Source organism: Amblyomma mixtum, chromosome 9 (genome assembly GCF_055824585.1).
Source record: "Amblyomma mixtum isolate Tamu chromosome 9, ASM5582458v1, whole genome shotgun sequence".
Classification (NCBI taxonomy): Eukaryota; Metazoa; Arthropoda; class Arachnida; order Ixodida; family Ixodidae; genus Amblyomma; species Amblyomma mixtum.
Window position 1 is genome coordinate 11,724,158 of NC_143020.1, and position 11,227 is coordinate 11,735,384.

Sequence of the window (11,227 nt, forward strand, 5' to 3'; positions counted from 1 at the left end):
GAAGCTTCGTGGGTGCAGACTCCTTCAGGTGTGTTTCAGGGCCCTCCTAGGGTGTCCCTATTAAGAAGGACCCTCTATTCCAAAAGGCCCAGGACAGAGCAAGGACTCCAGAATTTCCGAAGCTTTTCAAAATGACCAGGGGAGCTTGCAATAACACCACCTGCCGGGGTAGTTGGTTGCGATCCATATGTATCAGCAGCGCGAACACAACACCGAAAGAAGGAGGAAAAGATAGTACAGCGCTCGGTACTATCTTCTCCTTGTTCTTCCTGTGTTGTGTTCGCGCTGCTGATACATACGGAGCTTGCAAGCTCTTGCAAACCAGTCAGAAGGAATCCTCGTGGACCAGAGATTGCCACAGATCTGTTTTAAGACCCGACCTGTGGTGTCCCTAGAATGACGGACCCTTTGTTCAATAGATCTGAACAAAGATGGAATTAAGCATTTTGGGATTAAGCATGGGAAGCTCCCCTTGCCCTTATAGCAGAGCAAGGGGAGCTTCCAGGCGTCTGTAATCCGGTCAGTACGAAGCCTCATCCGCCAAAGGATGTTATGATCCTTCGTATTCTAGGGCCTGCCGTGGGGTGTCTCTAATGCGAAAGACCCTCTGAGTCGGGAAACTACTAGTGTGGAACTGAAAGCATTGAAATGCCACAGATTTTTCACCGTCGTTCACAAAGTTTCGAGTGAGGCATGGACGCAGACTTTAAAACGCGGCTTTAAAACGAAGACTTTAAAAGTCTAGCTTACTTGTCTGGTCTGTGGACAGCCTCCGGCACCTCCGTGTTGTGAGCCTTCAAAAACCTCGAGGGCGAGAGCTATGTCACTAAGCTAAGCGTGGGTGGCTCAACGCCATATTTTCATGCAATGGCACGCAGCAGAGGAATCCTCGACCACACATGATACTCAGGGGACTTACGAAGTCGTGAGATTAACCACGCCGTTTCTGCGCATTCGTTGTGCAGAATGACGCCAAAACTGCCGGAGTCCCTCAGGAGAATTTGCTGATAATCGCTTAGCATTCATCGGGGTTTCCGGCGGTGCGCAGTGACGCTGCGCCCCGGAGATAGGGGGGAGACTGACCCCCTAGTGCGGCTGTCGGGGTACTAACTTCGGGCACTGGGACTTCATCCCATGCTGCACTGGCGGAGGTCGCCAAGCCCCGCATCCCGCCGCTGAAGGCGGAGTAGTTCTCCGTCGCTACAGCTTGTGCTTACAGGACAGAGAAAATTCAAAGCTCTGGGATGAAACATGGGGCGGCCGATAGCACAATAGAAGATGGCGATGGACTTAGAAGAACTGAGAGTGTATTTAATCTTTCAGGAAATGATGCTGCCGAGGGATGAACCTACGGTAAACCTGGCAATTCACGAGGGGTTGAGCCCCCTTAAAAAAAATTCCACCAAGCCCGAATGGCGTCGGCCAGACATCTGGTAGGGTAATATGAGAGAAAAAGTACGATACCGCTTCGAAAGGAGCGCGTAGTTGGCTGTCTCAGGGTCCATATATATAAATGGCGTCGCTCTCATTTCACTGCAGAAGCTGTTAATCGCACTTTTCTGGTTCTCGCATCGATGTTGTATTACTAGTAGTAGAGGTGGTCAACGTAACCGGGTAGTTAATGCAGAGGGAACAACCGGAAGTGAACTTACGGTGGAAGGAGGAGGCCATGAAGAGAACGGAGGAAAGTGTGGCCAGAGAATAGTTGCCACCGGTACCATCCGGATATCGTTAACCGTGGAAAGAGTAGGGTGCGGACAGAGTGAGGCATGCAAAACCAGAGAATGGCGCCCAAGCTGTAGAAAAATTGCTCAAGATGTCAATGCTCCTAGATCAATCAAAAGGCCATTCAGATACCCCGACAATGTTTACTTGGTGCCCAGTGCAGCTCTGGGAGATGGCTGTTTGACCGCTGGTCAACGACCCTGCTTCACATGAGATGAACGGCTCTATCCGAAAGACAGCTCCTCAGGACAGTTCATAATGCGGCGTATCAAAGCAAATAACTCAACATGAAGACTGCCAAAAGAGCTATGAGCTTTCTATATTCTTCTCACTCTTTCTTTCCTGTTGGTGTTTTTAATATCTATAGGAATTATAGGGACAGCTAAATTTGGCACCAGCACGTTCAATGTAGGTGTAACACCGAAAAAACCCCTAGAAACGCTTCCACGAACGGCTTTAAATATACTCCAACACTGGCTTAACGTCACAGCTCCCTCGGTAGCCAGTCTCTCGCTGCGTACCACATCGCGGAATGACCGTTGCTCCGACCAGGAAATCCACGAGGCGCGCGACTGTGCGCCTTGCCTCCGTTGAAAGGGTGAGCCCCACACTAAGCGACATCGTGCCGGTGCCAAGCGTGTCCGCAAATAGGTACACAGTGCACAACGGCACCCTCTCACCGCTGCGCCTGAGCGACGTCAACGCAACCGCCGAGCATGCCGTCTGCGAGGAGAACGTGCAGCACTTCCCCTTCGTCATCGCCGTGAGCACGGTAAGGAGACGTGACTGGGGCCTTATTCTAAAGCTGTCCATTTTACATTGTCCATTTCACAGCCATGCGGTTCTCTCAATCTTCTCTGTGAAGCGAACCGGCTATCGGGTGGTTGGCGACCGGATCTCACTATTCGCAGCCATTGGTTTCAATGTGCCCCAATATGCAGCAAATGGCGAGGTGCATCGCCGCGCTATGTCAACAGCCGATGACCACACCTGACCGCTGTCTGCCTTTTGCTGCAATGTGCAAGCAATGGTGATTGCCTATCAACAACCACCAAATTTCCGGTTCGCTTACCACAGAAGCTTGAAAGCTGCGAGTATGTCTGAGTGACCAGTGAGAGAGGCCAGAAATAGACGTAATGTGGGCAATGGAAAATGGACAGCAAATAGAAAACGGCCCCTGGTCTCCATATGAAAATCACGCTTTGAATTGTTTGTACCGTGTTTATCCCTGTTTTTCGGCCTCCTTTCTTGTATTACTTTAAATTACCTGCCCAGTGGTACAGTATTGATCGAGAAATGATACTGTCTTTCTCTATCGAAAAAAGAATAACCTAGGCTTTTCAGGCCTTTAAACTTTTTACCTCTCCCATGGCAACTGGCAAATCATGCTCCTCTATGACGTATAGCCTATCGTCGAGCTCATCGACCACATGGCGTTCAAAAAATTTCGAATTCGCTTCATAGCGTTTATCAACACATGGCTTGCTTACAAGCGCCGCCAAAAGGCAGTACCTATGGAGGGAAATGCAAAGGCATCGGCTTAACATGGGAGTGATCAACCAGTGCGAAAAATGTCGTTACACCTTAAGCACATTTTCAAACTACTTAAAAAATTGCTCTGAATAATAATAAGAAGAAAAAACTTCATTGTTACACTGAAAATGCTTATTGGTGGGAGCAATATGGGCTGCTCCAGACTTCCGTCTTCTAGTTTAGGGCCCGCACGGAGACAGCTGCCGCACACGCTCGGTCTGCAACTGTCCGGTCTTGGACGACGTGCTCGTCCAAGAATATTTAATCATCTGCCTATGTTCCGGCTTCAGTAAGCAGTGGCGCCTGACTACTGCGTTAGCAAGCACTTAATTACACCACGTTTAATCCATCAATATTGTGTAAACCTCTGCGAGTTGTCGTCATCTTCAGTGATCCTTCTCGTTCGGCTTTTCCCGTAAGCGGCTGTCGTTGCTGCCGTAATTGTCTCCGTTCATGCCACTCCGTACATCGTCTATTCACGCTTTTTAACTATTCTTAGGTGTTACGATAGACCGTGGCCTGTCCTCGACGAAGCACATTTCTGTGCTCAAGAAAAAGCTCGACAGCTTTGCAAGCATTGTGCGGTATATGGCAGGAAAATGTTCGGGTCCCTCCGAGCGATCTTTACTACACGTGTACCAGGCTCTGGTAGTCGGTCTTCTCAGATACCGTGCACCCGTCCTCTCGGGGGTCAGACTATCAGGCCTGCGTGTGCTTGAAAGCGCGCAGGCTCGTGCTTTAAGAGTATGCTTGGGCTTGCCATGTAAAACTTCTACATGGGGCACATTTTATGAGGCCCGCGCCTGCCCAGCACGAATTTATTTTCAACAGGAGCCACTTCGTGTGCATTTGCGGCATCTGACCAGGCATCGTCATCACCCCCTGACCAACATTAGTGCGGTGCGTCCAGATGCAGCCTTTTCCAGAGCCCTTTGGATGCAGCGCAATGCGGTGCCTTCGAACTACGCGCCACACCAGATTGCGGAGGTGCCACTTTGGGCAGTACCAAAACCATCTATACGGACAACAATCCCAGGGATAACAAAGAAGACGCACATTCCAACAGTCGGACTGAAACAGCTGGCGCTGTCATACATTACATCTATGTATACTAACACCCAGCATGTTTTCGTGGACGGATCCGTGACGACCACCTCTTCAGCTGCAGCGGTGATAGTGCCAGGAAATGCCTCATGTCACCGTTTCAGGCTCATGCACAAAACGTCCTCTACGGCAACCGAATTGGCAGCCATACGAGAAGCCGTCCTTTATATTGGTCACCAGCCAGCGCAGCACTGGGCTCTATTCTGCGACTCGAGATCGGCATTGCAGGTCGTACAAACTTATCTAAAACCAAGGGCGTGCGAGCAGCTGGTTCAACAGATTGTGCTTTTGTTAGCCGGAGCTTTCCACCGCGGCCATATCATAAAGTTTCAATGGATACCGAGCCATTGCGGCATAGCGGGAAACGAGCGTGCTGACGCCGAGGCTCGGATGGCACATAGTGATGGTGCTTGCATTGAGATAGCCTTTTCTAGATCAGACATTGGAGCCTTGTTGGTGCATTTAATGCAAGCGGCAATGCAGTCGCACTGGCGTGATTCGAGTCATCAACAGGACCGCGTCTGTAAGCTTGACGCTGGCTCACGATTACATTTGCCATCTATTACATTTGCCATCTATGCTTGGCGTTGCCTACAGCAAACACTATCTTCACAAGATGGGCATCGAAAGTAACCCAAATTGCGCACACTGCCACACTCCAGAGACTATTGGACACCTTCTTTGCAAGCGCCCGAACTATACTGCTGAAAGGAGAACATTGGAGGCTACCGTGAAACAACTGGACTCTCGCCCTCTCTCTGAGGAAACTCTTCTGGGCGCCAGGACGAGACGTTCTGATTAATGGTGTGTGAAAAAGGCCCTGCTCAACTTTTTGTGTGAAACAGGCCTGGATACTCGTCTGTGACCGCCTGTGCACAACCTACATGGTTAATGACATGTGTCGGTGTTTGTGTTGCAGACACCAGTTTTATGAGTTTTATGTGCGTCTACTAACCGCGATGCGAGTGTCAGCCAGTGTGTGTGTGTGTGTGTGTGTGTGTGTGTGTGTGTGTGTGTGTGTGTGTGTGTGTGTGTGTGTGTGTGTGTGTGTGTGTGTGTGTGTGTGTGTGTGTGTGTGTGTGTGTGTGTGTGTGCGCGTGTGTAGACATCACTCGTGAAACTCATTGTATTATGCCATCATCAGCCTTCATTCGCACATTCCTTTTCCTCCTCTTCCCTTTCCCCTTTGTGGAGTAGCAGGCCAGGGCCATGTTACCACCGGCCGACCTCTCTACCTTCCCTCATTAAAATTCCTTTCTCTCTCTCTCCCACATTATTGGACAACGGCTTTGTTTAGAGTAGTCTATAATTTGCCGCTCCTCATTGTGTTACTTATGTTGTAGGTTGCGGCCTGCCGAATAATGAGGCGCGATGAACGGTAACAAGATAGCAATAACATAGCAACAATAATAATATAACAATAAGAAGAGATGATTTAATTGCCGCTGGCTGAGCGCAAGGGCTTCATCCTTGCACCACTGCCAGCTTCGTCTTCTTCGTCACATTATGTTCTCGCTTTTACACTGCTCAGCTTTCCTTGCTGAACCGCGACGACCGCATTTTACCATTGTCCTCTCAGATAGACTTCTCCGCATAGCACAGTTTATAAACTCTAATTTGTGCGTATCTTGGTCTCACAAAATAAATAATCGCTATATCCTTGCATGCATTCAACTAAGAAGCCGGTTCTCTTTGGATGCCTTCACAGGAGTGCAATTTGAAGCCAGTGAATTTCTACTATCTGCAAAATTCAGATCGTTTGAGAGACACATAACAACACATGTGTTCGGGCCTTGCTGTACCCTTGGGTGTCAATGTTAATCATGTTTAAAAGAGAAAGGTCCGGACCAGGGAAGCGCACAGGGGGATGGAATAAAGGCGGGGGAGAGGTTTTTTATTTAATCATTTAATCAATATCCTCAATTCCTTCAGGTAACCTACTGCCGGAGACAATTATAATATTGGCATATATTTCGAGATATATTTCTATAAAGAGATTACCGAGGGCAGAACTGAAGTTTTGGGTGGATGTTAAGTTTTAAATTGTCAAAGAAAGTCAGACCAAAAACGTGGGTTGCACCATAGTGTGTTTACCCTTCCCGCTGGCGAAGCCAATGTCAGTGTTACCGCGGAAAAAGCGTTTTTAGTAATATGTTATTCTAACGATAGTATATTTAAAACAACCTTAGTACTCTCAACTACAGCGCTAACGAAGTATTTGCATCTTTTATAAGATCTCTCAATACAGCCACAAAACGTGGCGTAAGTGACGCGGTAGTCGTCGTGTTCGTAGAACTGCGTAGAGATATTATACTATAGCTGCATATCGTGTCCCTGACACAAACGTTTGCAGACGCCGCCAACGTTGGCAAAAATGTACTATCATATGAAAAAAAAAAATTAATTGTGTTGCTGGATTTCTCAGCGTAAAGACGTTTCGACTGATCTAAAAAAATATAGCCCATAAAAGTCCGGAAACTGTGCTCTCAGATGAAAGATATGAGAAGTGCGTTATGTCAGTACCATTTCAAGCGCCATCTTTTATTGATGCCTGCTGTTGCATTCGCCTTCTATTGCATAATTTTGAAACTAACTCTCGCGCCATTGTAGGAAATGTCCGTGTAACATATTCAGCTCTGATACGTTTTTCCGTCTTTTTTACTTTCGCTGACCGGCTTATGGTCTCTTGCTTCCTTTATTTCTGTTTTCACTGGTATGAACTTCTTGTGGGGAGTGGTACGAGCTAGAGACGTTCACATGCTCTTTCCAGTTTGGTCATTAGCCAAGTTACCGGTCCTAGTTCCGTCATCGCTGATCTCTATTTCCTTTTGTTATCACCGAACCCAGTCAGCTGATTACTAGTAAAAGCACATAGCTGAATATAGTGCTGAGAAGCAGTGTCAATTCTGGGATGCAAGTTGTCCGATTGGCCATAATTTTCTTTCTCTTTCAGCGACCCCACTGCGCTTTGTGGAGCCCGATGTAGTTTGCCTACATATCCCTAACATATTAATATTATGCGCACAGAGAGTGAGAACCACACCCAATCAAAGAAAATAGACCGGACCTCAACTGCTTGCTTATTAGAAAACAACGTGGTGTTTACGCGCCGGTGCTACCACTCATCCCACATGAAAAACAGTTAAATGGTGTGGAAGTAATAAAATTTTCGGCCCCAGAAAGCTCACAAGGACACCTACTTCCATTACGTTTGCAATGCGATGCCCCCACAAAATGTCGATGTGGCTATATCAAATCTTGCTCCTTTCTTTAATGGATGTGTTTTCCGAACCATACACGTCTGTCAGCAGTCATTCTGGTAGCTGACAGATGTTTCCCCCAAAGTGTCTAGAGGCTGCGACACAAAGCAATGATGATACATCAAAATGTGCAGTATATGTTATTTATTTTTTATTTATGTATGTTCATCCCGCGCCGTTAGGCGTTACAGTACGAGAGGATATAGTTCAAAACGAAATAAAATGATAAGTCTAGCAAACATCACAATCCGTCTTGACAGTGCACAATTGCACCACTGCGGTAAGCATTTTTACAACTCAGAACTCGGCAAACAGAGGATAGCCATTCACATTACATACTTTAAAACAAATAATAAAAAGGGGACTCCGAGGGAAATAAATCCCTAATGGTTCAGTGCTAAAAAGGAAGTCCGATGACATCAGTTTCGATCCTGGGAATTTCGTGACCAGTGCCTCATTTTTTTCCCGATGATTCTTTTCATGCTACCGCATTAGGAACGTAAGCTGAAAAAGCCGCAAGGACTGACCGCTATTGAACCTTCCCTTTTCTTTCCGTACACAGGACGACTTTGCACTAAGGCTAAGTTGATTGATTACTCAAGCAACATTCAAATTCATCTATGCAGCTTAAATCGCTAATTGCGGTATTAAGTAGGCATGTCCAGATTATTGCTGGAAAACACCTGCTAACTGAATAGCCGAAAGAAGAGACAACATCGCGCCCCCGTTTGGGGTTTTTAAAGCGAGAGCTATTACGTTCCCCACTACAGCGTGTTTTCTGTAGGTCCACGGTAAGGTCCTCTGCAAGCAGTCGCAAAACAAAAATTATCGGGTGCACTTCAGTCTCATTATGTGCTCAAAAGTGAAAGCTGTGCGCGGTCCGCCACTTGAGCCATTTTCTGGGCCAGCGCCGTGCATTCTGAGGGCTTTTTTTTTAGGGTGCTGCACGATGGCGCTACGACTGCACGAGGAAATTCATCCGAAAACAAGGAAATTTGCTAGTTCCTTTGTTTGCGACATCTTTAGTTACCATGCTCGTAAATACTCGTGTAGGCCCCAGTACATATCTCGAGGATCCGCTTTTAAGAACTGTGCATTCACCAGACGCGGCTTTATTCAGTATCAAACATCCAAGTGTCATGGCGGAGTGGCAGCGTCCCCGTCTGGCACGCCGGTAGCCCGGTTGCGATTCCCAAATAGATCCCAATTTTATTTTCTTATTATTTAAGCCACCACACAAGTTATGACTTATAGTTCGTGCGGACACTTTTCCCGTCCATGCCACTAATCAGCCAAGAAAACCTTTCGCCCTAAAAACGAGCCTAGCTTGATTCGACTACCCAGTCTTCAGCAATATGGCGAGCTATCCAGCAATATGACGGGCTATTCGTTCCACCACGGGAACAGACGCACACGAGATCAGCTTTTATTGGAAATCTACGTCGTGATTCGGTTCCAGAGGAGCCGCATGGCTTTGTGCAGCTAAGGCCTCGTCAATTGTCCTTAGCTGAGGGATGAGGTCCGAGCTCAGGAGCATAGACTTCCGCTCCTCGTGCGCAGTTTGTGAATTGTCTTGGAATAGCCAAATCATATTGTATCGGATCCGTTTTCCCCCCATATATTGTAAGTAACTGTGGAGTGTCCGGCATATATCACTCATAAGGGTAGGGTGTGTGAAGGTATTATTTTGGAGATGTTTCCAGGCGCCACCTTTGTCTTCGAGAGAGTCTTGCACGCTTCTCCCGCATATTTAGTTCTTTGTGTCCTGTAGTGTATTATAACAACTCTCCGTTTCCCGTAAGTGTTTAGATGCAGATGCCTATCATCATCTCCGTCACGAAGCGCTCGGTCCATCAAACCTCCAGCTCGGCAGCGTGTGTGCAGTCATTACCAAGTATGGAAGCGTGAGCCGGTGCTCACGCGTCAGCGTGAGCGTGTCGGTGCCCTAAAATGTTTTATGCAGCTAGCGAAATTCCATCCTTGGCGTATTGTGGGTCTGCGCTCTTGGAATCCCTAAGAACCTGAGATTGCGCAGAAGCCAGAGCCAAAGCAACGATATCTCATTCCCTTCCTCTGCACTGTGAATACGAAGGGAACCATCTGTTAGAATTTTGTGTGTCTGATCTTCGAGAATTGCAGTGATGTGCCGCGCATCCTTATATTCGGCAGCATCAAAGAAGTGCAACCCGTATAGTCGGTTTTTGAAGCGAGATCTGTTAATGTCACGATCATTGGCAAAAGTAAGAGACCCCTTCCAAAGTCCGACCTGTGCCACTCAGCGTGTCTGCGCCCCTGAAGGTGGGGGAAGGTGCGGGGGGGGGGGGGGTCTCTTATTTTTGTCCATGACACTACATACGTCAGTACGGCGAAGAACTTAGCGATAGCAGTATCTTCTGTCCGAACTGTTCACACTCACAGGTCAGCACTTCACACTTCATTCATACCAAAGTTCGAGGCATAAGCGTCCTCGCTCTGCAACGGCCACAGAGTGCTTTTTTTGCTCGTGGTTTTATGTTGTTATGAAATCAGAGGCGCTGCAGCAGTTTTACAGCGGGTGCAAACCTGGACCATACCGTAAGGTAAGCGACAAAGGGCTGGAATGGAAAGAGATTTAAAACGCTGACAACGTTTACACAGAACTTATAGTTCTTGCCAAGCACTTAGGTTTGTTCTCTTCTCGTGTTTGTCATACTGTTGCATGTTTACCTCTATCGCGATTTTGCTGGTGTTTCTGCCCTGCCAGCGCACCTAATTTGTTTTAGTAGTGTTCAAATTTAGCACCCTGTAGGTACTGCTGGTCTTACATTTCCTTACGTTCGTCTTCTCATTCAATTTCTATTGTACTCGTCACACCAATGCTATCTTGGTGTCGACAGGACCGATAGTGTTCCTAACAAATGAACAGACCTACAGCTTATTTCCCGAGTGACGCTACGAGCGCAAACATTGAAAATTTTTTGCGTTCAGTTCTCTGAATGCGTCTCGCTTGTTTTTTTTTTCCCAGTCCTAGTAGAACGCCCAGATGAAAGGTATCAACGAATACCACTACGCGGGCAACGACATAACGACGCCCGAGGAGCGCGGTCGGTTGGGAGTCACATTCACAGGGGTATCGTTCAACGGCAAGCTCACCCACCATCTGGGCGGAAGCCAAGGTGAAGGTTCTTCCCGGCCGTAAGTGATGCGTGTGGAAGTCACTCTTAGAGATTACCCCTGGTTTTCACGCGTAGCTACGGGCCCCCTGAACCCGCAGAGAAGCGGGGTGCCCTACTTCGGCATGATGCGGGCGGCCGATCGCAGCTTCGTGCCGGTCATTGCCAAGTTGCCTGAGACGCACGTGCTGCTCGGGCTCAAGGCTGCGCTAGGAGCAGAGTAGCCGCCGATATCTGAAAGATACTGATGGCACGCTGCAAACTGAAATGTTCTTGCACCCTCTGCCTGCCCGGAATTGAAGTGGTCTTTTATTTATTTATATTCAGCCATACACTTGCAGAAGAAGCTCAACCTGGCCTTGAATGTAGTTTATAGGGCAACTGTGTGCGAAAAGGCGATTTTGCGTCATAGCAGAGGGAAACAAAACCATGAAAAAAAAACTATGGGGCACT

The 11,227-nt window shown here is 47.7% G+C and overlaps 1 pseudogene; it reads left to right on the forward strand.

The window, feature by feature from the left end:
* Window positions 1-10,998, forward strand: part of LOC149328311 (uncharacterized) — an 89,945-nt pseudogene extending 78,947 nt beyond the window's left edge.
* The last annotated feature ends 229 nt before the right edge of the window (window positions 10,999-11,227 follow it).